The sequence below is a fragment of the Arachis hypogaea genome, chromosome 12 (genome assembly GCF_003086295.3).
Source record: "Arachis hypogaea cultivar Tifrunner chromosome 12, arahy.Tifrunner.gnm2.J5K5, whole genome shotgun sequence".
Classification (NCBI taxonomy): domain Eukaryota; kingdom Viridiplantae; phylum Streptophyta; class Magnoliopsida; order Fabales; family Fabaceae; genus Arachis; species Arachis hypogaea.
This window is the reverse complement of record NC_092047.1, coordinates 39283293-39289609: the sequence shown is the minus strand read 5'-3', so window position 1 is coordinate 39289609 and position 6317 is coordinate 39283293. Positions and strand designations below refer to the sequence as shown.

The 6317-nt window shown below is 42.2% G+C and overlaps 1 non-coding gene across 1 annotated transcript; it reads right to left on the bottom strand.

Annotated features, from left to right (window-relative positions):
• Positions 1–699: 699 nt before the first annotated feature.
• On the bottom strand, positions 700–806 carry LOC112731241 (small nucleolar RNA R71). Its single transcript, XR_003167029.1, has one exon. It is a non-coding gene; the product is annotated as a small nucleolar RNA R71 (small nucleolar RNA).
• Positions 807–6317: the final 5511 nt, after the last annotated feature.

Below are 6317 nucleotides of genomic sequence, written 5' to 3'. Positions count from 1 at the left end.
TAGTTCACTAACCCACTAACTGTTTGATATATTGCATCACTCACACTAACAGCATTTCTGACAAGAATACTTCCTGCATTTATCTCTTTCTTGCTTGTGCCTTGTTGGTTGTATGACAAGTAGAAAAAGCGGGGCTTCAACTTCCTTTGATTCTGAACTTGAGAGAACCTTTCTTAGACTAAGGAGGGAAGCAAGAGGAAAGAGAGTCATTAGTGCTGAGGAAGAGGAGGAGTATTTTGAACCAGACATGGATGAGAATATGGAGAATCATCATGAAGAAGAGCTCACAACCATGGCAGAGAAGGTCCAGTTCATCATGCGGGACAAGAGAGAAGGGTTCTAGGATCTTACATAAACCCAAACCCAGGAAATTGTGGAAGTAGCATCCAAAAGCTAACCATATGTGCCAATAACTTTGAACTAAAGCCACAGCTCATCACCCTCGTTCAGAACAACTGTTCATTTGGAGGAAGTGTCCAAGAAGACCCCAATCAACATCTCACCATATTCTTGAGGATATGTGATACTGTGAAGTCTAATGGTGTTCATCCTGACACCTACAAACTGCTTCTGTTTCCCTTCTCACTCAAGGACAAAGCATCTAAATGGCTGGAATCCTTCCCGAAGGAGAGTTTAACAACCTGGGAAGATGTGGTGAACAAATTCTTGGCAAGATTCTATCCTCCTCAAAGGATCAACAGGTTGAGAGCTGAGGTACAAACCTTCAGGCAACAAGATGGTGAAACTCTCTATGAAGCATGGGAGAGGTTCAAAGACTTAACAAGAAGGTGCCCGCCAGATATGTTCAATGAATGGGTGCAGTTACACATTTTCTATGAAGGTCTTTCTTATGAATCAAAAAAGGCAGTAGACCACTCATCCGGGGGATTTCTGAACAAGAAGAAGACCATTGAAGAAGCCATAGATGTCATTGAGACTGTAGCTGAGAATGATTACTTCTATGCTTCTGAAAGAGACAATACTAGAGGAGTGATGGAGCTGAACAACGTGGATGCACTGCTGGCCCAAAACAAGATGATCACCAAGCAGTTGGCTGACCTTACCAAGAAGATGGAGAGGAATCAAGTAGCAGCAATCACTGCCTCATCATCAGCTCAAGAAGGAGTGAATACAGAGGCAGAGGGTGATCAGGAACAAGCCAACTACATTAGAAATTCGTCTAGGCAAAACCATGATCCATACTCCAAAACTTACAATCCTGGTTGGAGGAACCACCCAAACTTTGGGTGGGGAAATCAACAAGATCAAGGCCAAGATCAGAGATGCCACAACCCCAACAACAATGCAGCTCACCAACATTCCACACAGAGATCATATCAGCAACCACCTAACAACACCTCTCAACATCCATATCAAAACCAAAATGGCCATTCTCATCCCTCCAACTCCAACTCACCATCATCCAAAGATAGACTCTCAAGAATTGAGACCCTACTTGAACGAATATGTAAAGAAGTCCAGGATAGTAAAATGTTCCGAGAGAAAGTACGGTCCAATATGCAGAATCAGGATGCTGCCATCAAGAAACTTGAGACACAAATTGGCTACCTATTCAAGCAAATTCCCGGCCATGACCTTTGTAGTAACATTAAGCCAAGTCCAAGGGAGGAGTGTCAAGCTATCACTCTCAGAAGTGGAAAAGAATTGAAGGAGATTTCCAAGCAACCACAAGAGAATGACTCAATTGGAAGGGAGGAGGAACAAGATGAAGTTCAAGTCCCCACCTCCAATTCACATCAAAAGGGAGAAGAGCTGAAGCCATATGTTCCGAAAGTCCCATATCCTCAACAATTGAGGAAGAAGGGAGATGACAGCCAATTCTCAAGATTTCTAGAAATCTTCAAGAAACTACAGATTAACATACCCTTTGCTGAAGCAATAGAGCAAATGCCACTCTATGCCAAGTTCTTGAAGGAATTGATGACCAAAAAGAGAAGCTGGAAGAACAACGAAACTGTGATACTAACAGAAGAATGTAGTGCCATCATTCAGCATAAACTACCCCAGAAATTGAAGGATCCTAGGAGCTTTCAGATTCCTTGTATTATAGGAGAAATCACAGTGGAAAAGGCTCTATGTGATTTAGGAGCCAGCATAAATCTGATGTATGTAGCTATGATGAGAAAAATGAAGATTGAGGAGGCCAAACCAACAAAAATGGCCTTATAACTCACAGACCGATCATTCAAGTTTCCTCACGGTATAGTAGAAGACTTGCTAGTGAAAGTAGGAGACTTTATCTTTCCAGCAGATTTTGTAGTGTTGGATATGAAGGAAGGAGCCAAGGCTTCTATCATCTTGGGAAGACCATTCTTAGCCACTACTGGAGCTATCATCGATGTCCAAAAGGGTGAGCCTACCCTTAGACTACACAATAAAACAATGATGATCAATGTGTTCAAAGCCATGAACTACCCACAAGAACCACTGGGAGAATGTATGAGGTTAGACTCACTGGAAGATGTAGTACAAAAGACTTTTGAAGAAGAAGAACTTGAGGGGTTAACAGAGAAAGAGGAAGCAGCATCAAACGAAGAGGCTGCAACAGCTGAGGTTCATATTCAGGGTACACTAGGGGAGAAGAATGAAAAGAAAGAGGCACCCAAACTGGAACTAAAGGCACCGCCGCCCACTCTCAAGTATGCATATCTAGGGGAAAATAGAAGTTATCCAGTGATCATAAACTCATCCCTCAGCCAATAACAAGAGGAGGAGCTCCTCCAAGTATTACAAAGGCACAAGGATGCCATTGGATGGACCCTTGCTGACTTGAAGGGAATCAGTTCGGCCATATGTATGCATAAGATACTATTGGAAGATGATGCCAAACCATTCATTCAACCCCAAAGACGGCTGAATCCAATCATGAAGGAAGTGGTACAGAAAGAAGTCATGAAGTTATGGCAAGGAGGGGTGATCTATCCGATCTCAGACAGCCCATGGGTCAGCCCCGTGTAAGTTGTCCTAAAAAAAGGGAGGAATCACTGTAGTTTCCAATGAGAAGAACAAACTAATCCCTACAAGGACCGTCACAGGATGGCGGATGTGCATAGACTATAGAAAACTCAATGAAGCTACAAGAAAAGATCATTTCCCCCTCCCTTTCATGGATCAGATGCTGGAAAGACTTGCAGGACACGCATATTACTGTTTTCTCGATGGTTACTCAGGATATAACCAAATAGTGGTTGATCTGAGAGACCAAGAGAAAATCTCATTCACTTGCCCATATGGGGTGTTTGCCTACAGGCGCATGCCATTTGGGCTATGTAATGCACCTGCGACCTTCCAACGCTGCATGCTCTCCATTTTTTCAGATATGATAGAGAAATTCATCGAAGTCTTTATGGATGACTTTTCAGTATTCGGAGATTCCTTTCCTAATTACCTAAATCACCTGGCCCTGGTATTAAAAAGATATCAAGAGACTAATTTGGTCCTGAACTGGGAGAAATGTCACTTTATGGTGACAGGAGGAATAGTTCTTGGCCATAAGGTTTTAACCAAGGCATTGAGGTAGACAGAGCTAAGGTGGAACTCATTGAAAAACTACCACCACCAAGTGATGTCAAGGAAATTAGGAGCTTTTTAGGACATGCTGGCTTTTACAGAAGGTTTATTAAAGATTTTTCAAAAATAGCCAAGCCCTTAAGCAATCTTCTTGTATCTGATACACCATTCATCTTTGATGAAAAGTGCATGCTAGCATTCGAAAACTTGAAAAAGAGGCTGTCCTCTGCCCCTATCATTTCCCCACCTGATTGGAACTTACCATTTGAACTGATGTGCGATGCATCTGATTTCGCAGTTGGGGCAGTGTTAGGACAGAGGAAAGATAACTTGGTCCATGTGATATACTATGCCAGCAAAGTCTTCAATGATACTCAAAGAAACTATACTACTACTGAAAAGGAGTTGCTGGCAATAGTTTTTGCATTTGACAAGTTTAGATCATACCTCATTGGTGCCAAAGTGATTGTGTTCACAGATCACACAACACTTAAATATTTTTTTGCCAAGCAAGAATCAAAACCAAGACTAATAAGATGGATCTTGTTGTTTTAGGAATTCAATATTGAAATTAGAGACAAGAAAGGAGTGGAGAACAAGGTAGCAGATCACCTATCCAGAATCCCTCATGATAAAGGAGGAACACATGATACAAGTGTAAATGAGTTCTTCCCAGATGAGCAGTTGATGACGGTTCACAGAGCACCCTGGTTTGTAGATATTGCCAATTTCAAGGCAACTGGGGCTTTACCCCCAGAAATCAACAAACATCAAAAAAGAAAGCTCATCAATGACGCAAAGTATTTTGTTTGAGATGAACCATATCTCTTCAAGAAGTTTTCAGATGGAATCCTGAGAAGATGTGTTTCAGAAGAAGATGGACGAGAGGTCTTGTGGAATTGCCACGGCTCGTGCTATGGAGGACATTTGGAGGGGACAGGACTGCAGCCAAGGTGTTACAAAGCGGATTCTTTTGGCCCACCCTTTTCAAGGATGCCAAAGAACTAGTAAAGAACTGCAATGAATGCCAAAGAGCTGGAAACTTACCCAAAAGAAATAAGATGCCACAGAATTTCATCTTAGAACTGGAACTGTTTGATGTGTGGGGAATCGATTTCATGGGACCATTCCCAACCTCATATTCAAACAAGTACATCTTGGTAGCAGTGGATTATGTTTCCAAGTGGGTAGAGGCTATTGCAACCCCAACGAATGATAACAAGGTGGTCATGAACTTTCTCAGAAAGAATATCTTTAGCCGGTTCGGAGTCCCACGAGCGCTCATCAGTGATGGAGGGAACCATTTTTGTAACAGGCCACTAGAAGCTCTTCTCCTACGATACGGGGTAAAGCACAAGATTGCCACACCTGATCACCCCCAAACAAGTGGGCAAACTGAGATATCTAACAGAGAGTTAAAAAGGATTCTGGAAAAGACTGTAGGAGCATCAAGAAAGGACTGGTCGAAGAAGCTGGATGATGCTCTTTGGGCATACAGAACGGCATTCAAGACACCAATCGGGATGTCTCCATATCAACTGGTGTATGGAAAGACCTGTCATTTACCATTGGAGCTGGAACACAAAGTCCTCTGGGCTCTCAAGCTACTAAATTTTGATGGCGTTGCTGCTGGTGAAAAAAGGGTCTTGCAGCTGCAGGAAATGGAGGAGTTCAGATCTCAAGCCTATGAAAATGCCAAGATTTATAAAGAAAAGGCAAAGAAAAGACACTACCTCAATCTGACACCCAGGAGCTTCGAAAAAGGACAGCAAGTGCTCCTCTACAACTCCAAATTAAGACTTTTCCCTGGGAAACTCAAATCAAGGTGGTCAGGACCCTTTCTTGTCACAAAGGTCTCGCCGTATGGAAGCATAGAAATCATGGAGGAAAGTTCAAGGAGGACGTTCACTGTGAACGGACAAAGGCTCAAGCATTACATGGGCAACATGGGGGAAAGCCCCAAAGTAAAATATCATCTCAACTGATGGAGAAATCATCGAGCTAGCGATGCTAAAAGAGCGCTTCGTTGGGAGGCAACCCAACCTAAGGTAGTTTCCTTTTCATGATCATTTCAATAAAAGTTACAAGTAGTTTACCCTGTATTACGAGGAGCTAAGTTTGGTGTTGTACACCAAAACAATCCAAGAGTGAATGTGTAATTCTAAGTTTGGTGTTCCACCAAATATTTCAGTTAGAATCACACTACACCTCTTCAAGAGCAAATTGCTAGCCCTAACCAATCAGGGAAACCACTTGACAAGAGTTTAGTTTCTAGTTCATAGTCGTTTTAGTAATAAAAGCACATAAGATCCTCTGCATGTATTCAATCTGTTGCATTAGGCAAGGAACTAAGTTTGGTGTTCACACACCAAATCAGGTTCAGAAACTCACAAGCATACATGCATGCTAACTAATTCTCAAGTGCTTTGGGAACAAGCAACTTCCAAAAACTTTGCAGGAATTCAATCAACTCTTCGGGAACAACGGTGTACCATCATCCAAGGAGGCGAAGAAGGATGCAAAAGCTGTGGACGATAACAACAAAGGGATGGCTAGAAGTCACCACCAAAAGGTTGTATTGTTACTTGATTCCATATGCTTGGAAATGCTCAAATTGGAAGTCTGAATGTATCCCTGATTATTAGCTACTCTTTAGTTTACATCACTAGGATTTAATGTTCGCTTTTCCCCGCCTTTGTCATATGTGTGTTGTGCCAAGCTATCTGCTGCAATTTCACCTTGCTTACTTGTATGCTTGTCCTTTAAGTCAAATAAAAAGAGATGTT